Genomic DNA, 14,815 nt, shown 5'->3' with positions numbered 1-14,815 from the left:
CAAAATTTAGTTATTTAGGTAGGAAACTCCTTTCCAATTGTATCTCATACAACTCTCATATCCTTTCTATTGGGTGAATAACGCTTATTCTAATCCATCACATGGAATAACCCAATACTTGCTTCTAAAGTCATATAATCTTATTATATTTTCTTTAGTTAAGTTAGACCCATTAAATAGCGATCGGATAAACAAATTACCTCACCGCAACTTATCAATATTGACAACGCACTTCGCGTTGGCAAAACCTACATTGATCGATATTGATCTTGAAGGGCGCTATTTGTTGGAAAGCGATAAAACTTAATATTAATTCCTTTGAAGGCTTTTATAATTAATTTGATCTCACCTTACCACGGCTTACATACAATGACGTCACTCCATACATAACATGCATCAACATACATAATATAATAAAGTGACATGGTTATGGCCCCTAGCGTGATTGTTCCCTCAAGCCAATGAGAGAACCTATGCTATATCTAAGAACGACCTATACTTCTCCAAGATAGATCTTCATTGTTGTCCTTCCTGTCCTATTTGCTAATCTTATATTACATCACTACAAGAAACTCGTGTTCATACGAGGGAGTGAGATGAGAAGAGAAATTACATCAAGAGAATATAAGAGAGGCACGACACGCAAGCCGTATTTAAAATCCCAAATAAAACGAAAAGAAGAACTAAGGCCATAACCATTCATCATGCAACTTTAATAATAATAAACACATAATTTATTATTATTAAATTAGTCCAATTAATAAAATACCATGATTGATCACCTTACACAGAGTTAGCCGGGGGTCCAATTTCGATGAACACTTCATCAGTGAATCCTAATCGCACCAACACTTGATGCTTCAGATATAAACCCTAGCCGTACTCTGTTTGTATAACAACACAACCCTTGTATTGTTACAAACCCTAATACAGTAATCATTCATCAAAACGTTTCAGGATTTTGTTCATCACAAACGATTGGATATATGATGCTTCACCAGTTATCGGTTCCGAAGCTCACGCTCACAATCATCCATGCTCACGACAATCACTTAAAACTTTCAATGAACAATATGTTCTGTTTATATAACAACACAACACTTGTATTGTTATAAACCCTAATACAACGACCATTCATCAAAACGTTTCAGGATTTTGTTCATCACAGACGATTGGATATATGATGCTTCACCAGTTATCGGTTCCGAAGCTCACGCTCACAATCATCCATGCTCACGACAATCACTTAAAACTTTCAACGAATGATACTATCAGTATATCACATACACTGATATCGTATCAAAATTATACCATATATCACATATATGTTAAGATTGATCATTCAAATTGTATTAATCTTTGTTATTATTATTATTAATACCGATTCTGATCATATTAATAAAACTGTAAATAACAACAAAACCGATTCATGGTTTCACAAGTGGCTCTGATACCACTAAAGGAAAATAGCGTGTATAAAAGAGATTAAAATGCAGCGGAATTAAAATTTCCTTCACTGAATCCTTGCGAATGGGCATGATCAGGGTTAAACGTTATACCTTTGTAGAACTGAAACAGAAAACTCTTTGCTTCTCTTATTGATCACAAGCACCACACGACGGCAGCACCTCTAGCTAGTCCACACGAACAGGTCTTCAACTTTCAGTGCTAGCTGCTACAAGATGAAGGCTTAGGAAGTGCGGTTAAGGTTTCAGAGTTTTAGGGTTTCTCTGAAAACGAATTGTGAAAAAGCAAAAACAAACTGAACTACACAAGCTTCTATTTATAGAGTTTCTTGTGTGGTCAGTTGGGTCAAACGGTGTTTGGTCTTCTTAAGCCCAAAACTGTTTTTCACTAATCGCACCCTCAAAATAAGTCTTACTTATTTCTTCCATATCGGCTGTCCTTATGTGTGTGACCCTGTAGGTTCTTATGACGTTGGCAATAATATTAATCTTAATATTATAAACAGTGAGCGGTATCTAGCAACACATCACTGCTACCCAAGTCACAAGAATGTCACGTGATCTGACAAACGTTTCCGTGATAAAACTCATGTATATAATTACCCTTTTACCCTTATGTCTATATTGAACACAAGGCATAGTACGTCACCCTTGTTAAGTTCAATATTGGGCCCATAGACATATCTCCTGTTATGTAGGAGGGGTAAATTCCATCTAGGTCACTCATGTCCCTTAGCATGATTCGTGGAATACCCATCAACCAACTTTATAGTCATCCTGTTACGGATAACTTTGAATGGCGACAAAGTACTACACTCCTACATCTAGGGAACATAGTGGTTTCAGGTCGAAGGGTGGAATACACCACTTATCACTATGAGAATATCGTATGACATTTCATAACATACTATGTAGTATTCTCATGGTGGGTCAATCCGATATAAATATTACTCTTAATATTTATATCTATGTGAAGACTTGATAACTCTTTATCTATGATCCGTGAGATGTGATCATCAGTCTACCAACATAATAGTCTCTATGTTTTGATGTTATCCCAATTCACATTAAAGCTCGACTACGGATGTTTTAAGAATAGTGTTCTCATGTATAATGGATTCTCACGATTAAGTCACACTTAACGTTCCATTCAATGAACTTACTATTTTAGGGACTCTATTATTATTTAACACATAAACATAATAAAGAAAAGCCTTTATTTAATAAGTAAATTATCCAATACAAGTATCATGCATGCAATTATAAATAATTAGCCTCTAGGGCTTACACCAACAGTTGTGTTTTTTTGTTGTGATACAATAGTCATATAACATATTTCTAGATGCAGTACTAGTGTATCTTTGTTGTGTCTACTTACTTCAGCTTGCAAAAATTTAGTGCTACTAATTTGATTCATTTGTTGTGATTCAATAATTAAATAATCATATAATAATGTCGAAATCACACATATCTTGATAGTACTACATTTGATAATTTTTTAGTGCTATTAAGCTGATTGATTTTAGTAGTAATGCATTTGATAGTTGATTCATTTCAATTGAGTACACTAAATATATGCAGTAACCTCTTTTAACTATATTTGATTGACAATATGTAGCAAGGTGCAGAATTCTCAGGCAAGGGAAGATTTTTGGTTTGACCTGGAATGGTAAGAATTCATAGGCTAACAAATTGCCTCCTGCCCCGCCATCTCTACTACTGAGATTTAGGGAGAGTCTCGTAGTGGCTTCATAAAATGTTAATAGGATTGAAAATGAAGATAAAACCCAAAACCATAGTTCATGGCTTTACATTTGGATAAAGTTAAGACTATTTTTTTTTACCAATTGGTGTATCAATTAAGGAATGAATCTGATGGAAGACTAATCTTATCTCTAGTCTTTTCTATCGTCTAACTGTCTATATACATTCATATACTTTAATTTCTTTATTGGAAGACTACGCATTTAATTATAAATTCCCTCGATGCTTGTATTTGATTACTTTAATTTCTTTATTTGGAAGACTATGCATTTGATTATAAATTCCCTCTATTTGTAAGCTTAATCATATGAGTTCAATGATATATGCCATTGATAAATCTGTTATATATTATCTTAAACTTTCTGTTGCTATTTAGACTTTCTACTCCAAAGTATATTTGTTCCTAATATGAAGAACTAATCTGCATTTTCACTACCTTTTATGCCAAAAGAGATGAAGAAATTGGCCTTAAAGTTTGTTTAAGAGTGCAAAAGAGCAAGGAATTGGATTCCATCATGGAAAGCCTATTGCTGCATTCACCATTTACAAATGTCTTCTCCACCGGAAATCATTTGAAGCTGAAAGGACAAGTGTATTTGATCGCCTTATACAAATGATTGGTTCTGCAATTGAGGTAATTTTTTATTTATTTAGATATATACAAGTATAGTACTTTGAACCTTCCCCTAATAACTTGAGCTTTTAGGAAAATTAATCCTTGATATATTGAAATCTGGCACGCAGTGAACACAATGCTGCACAAGATGCTATAGCATACGTTGCAGCAAGACAGTCGCAGAACACAGGAAATAAATAAATAAATTGCAGAATAATAAATAAGACAGATAGTTGTTAACCCAGTTCAGTGCAACGTCACCTACTCTGGGGGATACCAATCCAGGAATGAATCCACTATAATAGCTCTAGTTCAAAGCCCTCGACCAATACCCGGTACTTGACTTATCACCTAGACACTACCCGTGCAATCCTACCTAAGAACCTCTTAGATAATGAGACCCCGTCCCAAATTCCCTCTAACAACACGTACCATGTTGCTGTCAATAATAATAATCAGGATGGAGACACTCTCCTAGAAACTAGAACACACTCTTTGCTTAAAAGCTTATGAGTGAATCACACACACTACCTCCGTGCTTAAAAGCTTAGGAGTAGCTTACAATTAACAACCAAAACACAGTCCTAAACTTGCATCAAATTGATACAAGAAAGGCTGACAAAAGACACAAACTCTAAACCCTAAAAACTCACACTTTGTAAAGAACACGGTTTAGAATACACGAGTTGTAAAGGCTTGAGGCTTCACATATTTATAGTCTTCAATTGTCTTGATGTCCAAGTTAGGTCTTCAGACATGTACAGCTGTAGGAATTTCGGCCCAACCCTAAATTAATTTCAAAAATATAATTTGTTTGTTTCATGTTGTACCAAACAAAAAAAAACGCCAAAAATATAATATAATTATATTTTTGTTTTAAATAACATTCCTTCAGCCGACTTCAATAAAACTTGCTGAGCAAGGCTCGTTTTGCCCAGACGCACGTGCTTGAATATATAATTGAAGCAAATCTTGACTCAGATTTGAAATAAAACACAGAGCTTCAGTATGCTGTACTATAATGCTACAGCACCTCAGTCCAGCATCTGGCTGGTTGGCTTTTGCAAAATGTAGCCAATCAAAACACCAACAATCTCCCCCTTTGGCAAATTTTGGCTAAAACAACCTTAGGCCAGTGCATAGAGAGATACAGTCTAAACTTTCCTTCGAGTCAACATAAGCACACAACTAGGAGAGAAAGTAGAACGATGCTAAGCTATTTGAACTTTCCTTCGAGTCAACATACGCACACAACTAGGAAAGAAAGTAAAGGAATTTATCAGATGAAAAGATAGCTAGCACGTAAGCATCAGAGGCATGCAACAGCGGAACATAACACATCTTAGCCTCAAAGTACAGATAGAGAGAAATAAACTCTCACATAGTGGATTCAAGATAGGAGAAATAAACTCCGTAATATTTAAGCAACGCCACAGAGAATAGGAAAAATAAATTCCTATATGAATACTTCAGACATGCATATCATAAGTAGTAGAAAAATAAATTCTACTCCCCCTCAATACATGCGTAAATTCACTCCTCCTCAAAACATGCATAAACTTCACTTCCCCTCAACATATGCATCATAAAACAACATGCTATACTTGATGTATATGCATAAATTTCACTCCCCCTCAAAACTTGCATATCACATAGAACAGACATGCTATACTAGATGCTATATCATTATGCATCACATCATTCACAACAGATATTACTCCCCCTTTTTAGCCATAAATTCTGACAAATAAAGTCAGTATCACATAGTAGGAGCAAAATACATATTTCCACAGAGTTATCAGATCATAGAGAACATAGAGTGCAGAGAGAATCAGAGCATAAGAACTCATAAAGTGCATATACAAACCATCAGGGCATAGAAAACCTGGAGTATCGGACCCAAAGACATGGATTATGCATGTTACAATCCAGAGAGCATCAGGGCGTAGCCCAACAAAATTAAAATCCGAAAGGACATGCAAATAAAGCATAAGCAGGTCACATAGAAGGACTTGCATCAGAGTCCTCCTCCTCTACCTCAGTATCACCACCTGTATTATCATCGAGAACACCAGGATTGACATTGGAAAACACCTTGAGGTCAACAGTCATTTGCTTCCTAGGCAAAACATCAGTTTGACTGATTGGCAGATGATGCAGCACAGCCTGCAGCATGTGTACCCTCAAACAGTCTAAAATCAAAAGACAAATCACAACCTCTCTTACTAAGAACACCAGCCTTAGTACAAATGTCAGAATGTTGAGCTAGAATAATGTCACACGTCAGTGTAGGAAAGATTATAGACATCTTCACAGTACATGACTTACCATGCAGAACAGTTTCATCAAGAATATAAGAACCAAAGGCAAAAGGTGATTTGGTCCCTACAACATATATAAACCTAGCCAAACCTGTAGCCACAGTATTGGAATGAGTAGTTGGAGCCCAGTTGCAGTTTTCATCAATCTAGCTGCATTAATCAAATCAACAAGCTTTTGGCATTGTAAAAAAAACTTCACTTAAATTCCTTTCCACAGCAAGCCTTCTTTTTAACACAAATTTCCACCTGTCAACATTTTCAACATGATGAGAGGAAATGTTTTCAATGGGTACAGGGGATACATCTTGAGGGATCCTCTTTTTCTTCACAGACTTCTTTGAGGATGCTTCAGGAGATGCTGTAGAATATTGGTCTTCCTCAAATTTTGAACCACTAGAGAAAACAACCTTCCTTTTCAAAATTTTCTTCTTTGGCTCAGAAGACCCAGTAACCTTACTCCACTGTCTTTTAAGACCATATATTTTCTTTTCCTTGGTAGTCTTGACAGGAACACTATAAACAGGCACACTCTTACCAGCATTGCATCTTAGCCTCCTAGTACTAGGAGCAGGAGTCCTCTCTGTAAGAGTGAGATTGTCCACATCAATAACATTGGAATCTGCATTATTATCTTTCTTAGCAGATTCATCATGCACAGACAAAGTATTCAAACTCTCATCAGACTGAGAGATCACAGCAGTGTTACTATCAGAATACTTCCCTTTATCAGGGATAATAACATTATCTGGAGATTGAGGTACAATTATGTTCTCCAAATTTTCTTGTGCTGCAGATGTTGTAGCATCATGTGCAGCATCCTTCTCAAGAACACTCTTCTTTACATGGTCCAACATAAAGTCAATATCATCACCAATAGTAACATCTTCTTCTTTTCCATCTCCTTCCTTAGAATTTGTTAAATACAGCAGGGGAGAACACCACATAACTTCTACTAACAAACACTTTCTCACCACAAGAAACATCTTTATCATCAACAGACACAAAATTGTTACCAAATCTTCAGATGTTTCAACATTACCCATAATAGCGTGCATTACTAAATAAATTGAAAAGAAAACTGCACGCCACACTTGCAATAATTGCTATAACTCTTCAGATAGGCAAATCCCAAGTTTGCCTCGCAATTTTTCAAATTGGACCGCATCTAGAGCCTTGGTAAAAATATCAGCCAGTTGTTCTTCAGAGGCAATATGCTCAAGAGTTATAATACCTTCTTCAACAAGATCTCTGATAAAATGGTGCCTAATATCAATATGCTTCGTCCTACTATGTTGGATAGGATTCTTTGAAATATTGATTGCACTAAGGTTATCACAGTACAATGCCATAGCATCTTGTACCACATTGTACTCCAACAGCATTTGTTTCATCCATAATAGTTGGGAACAGCTACTACCAGCAGCTATGTACTCTGCTTCAGCTGTAGATAAAGATACACACTTTTGTTTCTTGCTGAACCAGGATATAAGATTGTTGCCTAAAAAGAAACAAGCTCCTGAGGTGCTTTTTCTATCATCTGCACAACCTGCCCAATCAGCATTACAATACCCCTCTAGCATAGACTTGTTCTTGTAGACCCACTTGGTACCAATCACATTAGTATTTTCTGGTCTAGGAACTAAGTCCCAAACTTCATTCTTCTTGAATTGATTTAGCTCTTCTTGCATAGCATTTATCCAAAACTCATCAGTGAGGGCTTCCATCACATTTCTGGGTTCAAACTTAGAAACAAAACAAGCATTAGGAACTAAGTCAAGTGTCCTTCTAGTAGTAATTCCATGATTAGGATTACCAATAGTCAGATCTGTAGGATGATTCTTTTGAGTACGAATGGATGACCCTTTCTTTGAAGTAGCAAAGATTGGTTCAGGTGTAGTAATCTCTGTATCATTCTTGAATTCCTCAATAGTTTCAGAATCTATACTACCTTGGATAGATGCTGTAGCATCTTCTGTATCATCTTTCACAACTTCACTTGAAATACCATCTATTACTACATTTATAGATTCCATCATGGCTTTGGTTATGTAGTTATATACTCTGTAGGCTCTGCTATTTGTTGAGTATCCCAAGAATATGCCTTCATCACTTTTAGGATCCATTTTAGTTCTTGGTTCTCTATCAGACAAGATATAACATTTACTTCCAAACACATGAAAGTACTTAACAGTAGGTTTTCTACCTTTCCACAATTCATACAGAGTAGATGTAGTTCCAGATCTCAAGGTGACACGATTATGAATATGACAAGCAGTGTTCATAGCTTCTGCCCAAAAACCATGAGAGAGTTTCTTTGCATGTAACATTACTCTTGCAGACTCTTGTATAATTCTATTCTTTCTTTCTACTACACCATTTTGTTGTGGTGTAATGAGAGATGAAAATTCATGGATGATGCCTTCAGAGGCACAAAAGTCAGAGAATCTAGAGTTTTCAAACTCCTTTCCATGATCACTTCTGATCCTTAACACAACATTGTTTTTCTCTCTTTGAAGTAGAATACATAGATCTTTGAATACGTCAAAGGTCTCTGATTTCTTTCCAATAAAATTTATCCAGGTATATCTAGAGAAATCATTTACAACAACATAGGCATACCTTTTTCCTCCTAAGCTTTCAGTTTGCATAGGGTTCCATCAAATCCATGTGTAGAAGCTCAAGAACTCTGGTAGTGGTAAGATGCTGCAGCTTTGGATGTGGCTTCTTGGTTTGTTTTCCAATTTGACATTCACCACAAATGCTTCCTTCTTCGATCTTGAGATTTGGCAAGCCCTTGATGGCTTCTTCAGGTATAGCTTTCTTCATGCTTCTTAGGTTGAGATGACCAAGTTTTTGGTGCCACAATTTTATTTCGTCTTCTTTCGTGATTAAGCATGTAGACACATTTGCCTCTTCTTGGGGAACCCATAAGTAGCAGTTGTCTTTTGATCTGACGCCCCTCATCAAAATTTCACCCTCATCATTTGTAACCAAACACTCAGACTTGGTGAAGTTTACCTTCATCCCTTGGTCGCATAATTGACTGATGCTTATTAAATTTGCAGTCAATCCTTTTACTAACAACACATTGCTTAGTTTAGGCAAGCTATTACTGTTGAGCTCCCCTATACCAACAATTTCTCCTTTAGTACCATTACCACAAGTTACAAAACTAGTTGAGTAAGACTTTAAATCAACAAGAAATTTTCCAATTCCGGTCATGTGTCTTGAACAACCACTATCGAAATACCAGTCTTCCCTTGATGAAGCTCTAAGTGATGTGTGAGCAACCAGAGCAGTAATCTTCTTCTCATGTTGAGTACCATCATTGGTCTTCACATTCCTACCTTTAGGTTTCCATTCTTGTTGAGTTGAGGCAGTTGTGGAAACTGGTTTAGGCTGATGATGCCTGTTAGGGTATCCAAACAATTTGTAACAAAAAGGTCTTATATGCCCTTTTCTACCACAGTAGTGACATATCCAAGAGTGATGTTTTCTTTTGTTCTTTGACAAGGGATGCTGCTTATGATGTTGTAGCATCTGTTGAGGCATCTTTTGCTTATGAGTTTCTTTTGGATGTATGTACGTGAGATCTGAGCTGTAACCTTTGTGTTTGTTGACATTCTCATAACTAAGCCCAATATGTTTAGGCTTTAGAACATTTTTCTCTAAGATTTCTTCTAGTTGACCATCAGCTTTATGAAGTTTATCAAGATGATCATCATCTTTATACAACATGTCGGAGAATTTTCTCAAACGCCAAATGTCAGCATTTAATTTTTCAATGACTTCCTTAGCTTCATCAAGATCAGAGGATAGATAATTTACCTTCTTCTGGAGCTCATCCATCTTTGATATATTTTCAAATTTTTCTGCCTTCAATTGATTGATGGTTACCTTTTGTTTCTCAATGACTCTGCATATTTCTCCACTCTTGAGGCAGAGTTCTTTGTAAGAATCAGCAAGTTCTTCATAGGTTACCTCTCCATCACAAGATTCTGTATCAGATGTAATAGTACCTGTTAAGACTGAGATATGTTTGGCAGTCACAGATGCTGTATCATCTTCTGAGTCATCATCATCAGACCAACTGACAGTTAGTCCTTTCTTCGTTCTTTTCTGATATGTTGGACATTCAGGTCTGATGTGACCATATCCCTCGCATTCATGACATTGAATATTCTTGTTTAAGCTTGACTTTTCATCACTCTTAGGTTTTCCTTGATTCACAATGTTGCGCATAGTGCCTGGAGCATCATTCTTAGAATTTGGTCTGGGTCTTTTGTCCATTTGTTTTAGAACTTTGTTGAACTGTTTTCCCAGCAATTCCATAGCTTCAGAGATACTTTCATTAGATTCTTCATCCTCCTCCAGTTCTTCTTCATTATTTTTAGATGAGAAGGCAATGCTCTTATTTTTCTTTTCACTTCTTCCATTTGCAGCACTTTCATAAGTTTGGAGTGATCCAACCAGTTCATCCAGTTTCATCTGAGATATGTTTTTGGCTTCTTCCATAGCTGTGACTTTCATATCAAATTTCTTTGGAAGAGATCTGAGCATTTTTCTTACTAACTTTTCTTCGGGAATTTTCTCCCCCAAAGAATCAAATTGATTATCATAATCTAGAATAGTCATATGAAAATCTTGGATTGTTTCCTCATCCTTCATACGTAAATTTTCAAACTGAGTAGTAAGGATCTGTAATTTAGACATCTTTACCTGAGGAGTACCTTCATGAACAGTTTCAAGAATCTTCCAAGCTTCCTTTGCTGAGACACATTTTTTGATCAGCTTGAAGATGTGTTTGTCTACCCCATTGTATAATGCATATAATGCTTTTGAGTTTCCCAAAGCAAGCTCATCTTCTTCTTTAGACCAGTCCTCCTCAGCTTTTAGTTCAAGTGTTGGCTTTCCATCTTTGTCCATGACCACAGGGGGGTCCCATCCTTTCAGAACAGCTTTCCAAGTTTTGCTATCCATAGATTTTAGGAAAGCAATCATGCGTGATTTCCAATAATCATAGTTGGAGACACCAACGAGAAGCGGTGGTCTGCTTACAAGCCCTCCTTCTTTGTCCATGTTGCCAGACATTCTCCCTGGAGCTCACCCTATAACCAGAAAGGGTGCCTGCTCTGATACCAATTGAAATCTGGCACGCAGTGAACACAATGCTGCACAAGATGCTATAGCATACGTTGCAGCAAGACAGTCGCAGAACACAGGAAATAAATAAATAAATTGCAGAATAATAAATAAGACAGATAGTTGTTAACCCAGTTCAGTGCAACGTCACCTACTCTGGGGGATACCAATCCAGGAATGAATCCACTATAATAGCTCTAGTTCAAAGCCCTCGACCAATACCCGGTACTTGACTTATCACCTAGACACTACCCGTGCAATCCTACCTAAGAACCTCTTAGATAATGAGACCCCGTCCCAAATTCCCTCTAACAACACGTACCATGTTGCTGTCAATAATAATAATCAGGATGGAGACACTCTCCTAGAAACTAGAACACACTCTTTGCTTAAAAGCTTATGAGTGAATCACACACACTACCTCCGTGCTTAAAAGCTTAGGAGTAGCTTACAATTAACAACCAAAACACAGTCCTAAACTTGCATCAAATTGATACAAGAAAGGCTGACAAAAGACACAAACTCTAAACCCTAAAAACTCACACTTTGTAAAGAACACGGTTTAGAATACACGAGTTGTAAAGGCTTGAGGCTTCACATATTTATAGTCTTCAATTGTCTTGATGTCCAAGTTAGGTCTTCAGACATGTACAGCTGTAGGAATTTCGGCCCAACCCTAAATTAATTTCAAAAATATAATTTGTTTGTTTCATGTTGTACCAAACAAAAAAAAACGCCAAAAATATAATATAATTATATTTTTGTTTTAAATAACATTCCTTCAGCCGACTTCAATAAAACTTGCTGAGCAAGGCTCGTTTTGCCCAGACGCACGTGCTTGAATATATAATTGAAGCAAATCTTGACTCAGATTTGAAATAAAAATTCTGCACGAAAACAGAGCTTCAGTATGCTGTACTATAATGCTACAGCACCTCAGTCCAGCATCTGGCTGGTTGGCTTTTGCAAAATGTAGCCAATCAAAACACCAACATATATGATTCTAATTTTCAGTGAAAGTCTATGATATGGTTTTTTCTTGTATTGTAAAATTACGTAATGGATCCCTTATCCAAACTAACTTTTTCCTTCATTGCTTACTTTCCAGAATCAAGATGACAATGATCTCATGGCTTACTGGCTGTCAAATACATCTACACTATTGTTTCTGCTCCAACAAAGTTTAAAATCCGGTTGTTCAAATGACGCAACCTGATGGCTAACTAAATACAAATTAACCATTTTCACAATATTTGATGAAGTTTAAGCTTGTATTTGGAAAGGGTAAAATGGAGTACGAAAATTACTTATAAAAATATAGTTATGACAGAATGAAACATAGAAATAACGTGAAGAATGAGGTGGAAAAGGTCAGAAATGGGGCGCCACACTCTTTCTATTGATTAGAAAGGATGATAAGCCCAAATGAGGATCACCACAAGAAACTTGGTTTCTTGATAAGATCAAAAGCTTGGTCCAATCTAGAACCAAAGAGATAATACTCTCAATTCACACAAAGTGTAAAATTCTGCAAAATAGTCTGCTTTATTCATTGATTTTCATCCCCTTAAATAGGAGAATTACAAAAGTTAAAAAACTGAGCCAAATCTCGCTCATTATTGCTAATAATTAGCATTGACCAGCCAATATTCACTTGGTGGCCAATTAAGGAAGGTATGATCACACATTAAGAGTGAACTACCTGTTTTCCTCTCCCTTGCTCAGCTCTTTATTTGCAAGAAAATAAACACACCAAATGCCTAATTAAAACTTTAAAAGCTTATAATTGGCAAACAAAATAAACTAAAAATATTCTAAGTGTTTTGGTCTAATTTAGATAATTTGGACCTCACACTTTTATTACAACATGAAATAAAAAATTAAGAAAACTTCAAATTTGGGCAGCATGCCCTGTCCCAATGCCATCTTCACTTGACGTGATCAAATTGATAATTCTTGGCTCTATTTCGTCCTTTTGTTTTTCTGCTCCCATCAAGTTGGTTATTAAGTTAGTTAAACCTTCCTTAGCCTTCTTAGCTCGCTCCCTTGTCATTGGACCTCCCAAACTTTGGATTGCTTCATTAAGGTCTTGTTGGGTAATTTCCTCATCACAACCCCAGTTAGAAAACCACCAAATCCAACATCCCTCTTTTGCAGAATGACTATAGTAATAATCTTACAGTGTTTGTAATCTATTCTCCCTTTGCCACTTAAGATTTCATATTTATTTGTTACCTGAATTGCAGGTTTTCGATCATCTCCTTCTTCTGCCAACCTTCTTGCCCGATTGGAGGTTGTACGCAAAGTAGAGGCTATGTATCCTGCTTTGCTTTTCAAGCAACAACTCACGGCCTATGAGGAGAAAATATATGGTATCTTGCGGGACAACTTGAAGAAAGAGTTGTCATCATTTATTTCATTATGTATCCAGGTATTTTGAATACAATTGTTTAATTGAATCTGAATGGAATAAGTAATGTTGAATGTCTTATTATAATCCTCAGCTCTCTTATCTTCTCCTAAGTTTTTTTTTTTTTAAATACTGTTACTAATGCAATTCATATTGCTGTATACAGGCACCATGAACATCAAATGGAGTATTAAGGTCTGGCCGATCTTTTAGTAAAGATTCTCCCATGGCAGAGTATTATTGAATCCCTCATCACTATTCTTTGTACTATGAAAGAGAACTTTGTAAGTGTAACACCCAAACCCATTATTTATATATTTCTATCTTAGTAAAATCTTTTTCAAAATACGCAACGGAAAATCACATTTAATTTATTGAATATCGGTTCGAGTATTACACTCCTCTATCAAAATAATACTAATGTAATTAATTAGTAAAAATAGTGTTTATACAAATCTTTGAATCAAATAACGTATTTATTAGCTATACAAAACAACCTAGATAAGGAGACTCTATATACATATAAAACCCCTTTTCCCGTGTCACAATCAGAGCGGAGCTTCACCGACGACTCGACATCGAATACCACAAAACCTGTAAATCTGGACCCCCAACGGTCCAGCACATAACACATAAAAGAGAGTTAGATAACATACTCAAAATATACAAGTGTAAGTAAATGGTACTTAAACACTTCTTCATAAAAACATGCATAATCATACATTATACATATACATCACCATCATTCATGCATATTCATATATCATGCATATACTTCATTTATCACCTAATCAATCATCCACAAAATACACCAAACATATAGTTTCACGTCGTCTCGGACAATACCAAAACATCAACAAATACATTGTTCAGATTATGGTCATGACGGACCCTGCGTTGTTCATTTTATAGTCATGACGGACTCTGCTCCTCACATACGGATTAACAATCAACATTTACCAAGTATGTGTCAAACATCATTTATTATAAAATGCACACATAATCCCTAATACAATCTAATGCTTCACATTCATGTTATGTCCTCTAGACACCTCTAATGCATGTGGTACCATCGTCTTTATCAGAGTATCTCACC

The 14,815-nt window shown here is 36.1% G+C and overlaps 1 long non-coding RNA gene across 1 annotated transcript; it reads left to right on the top strand.

Annotated features, from left to right (window-relative positions):
- The first annotated feature begins 2,839 nt into the window (after positions 1 to 2,839).
- Positions 2,840 to 12,735, top strand: LOC123920381. The gene is made up of 3 exons (XR_006813636.1): positions 2,840 to 3,135; positions 3,682 to 3,864; positions 12,418 to 12,735. It is a non-coding gene; the product is annotated as an uncharacterized LOC123920381 (long non-coding RNA).
- The last annotated feature ends 2,080 nt before the right edge of the window (positions 12,736 to 14,815 follow it).

Source organism: Trifolium pratense, linkage group LG4, assembly GCF_020283565.1.
Source record: "Trifolium pratense cultivar HEN17-A07 linkage group LG4, ARS_RC_1.1, whole genome shotgun sequence".
NCBI classification, from domain to species: Eukaryota; Viridiplantae; Streptophyta; class Magnoliopsida; order Fabales; family Fabaceae; genus Trifolium; species Trifolium pratense.
Note: the sequence above shows the minus strand (reverse complement) of the source record. Positions and strands in the feature narration are given on the sequence as shown.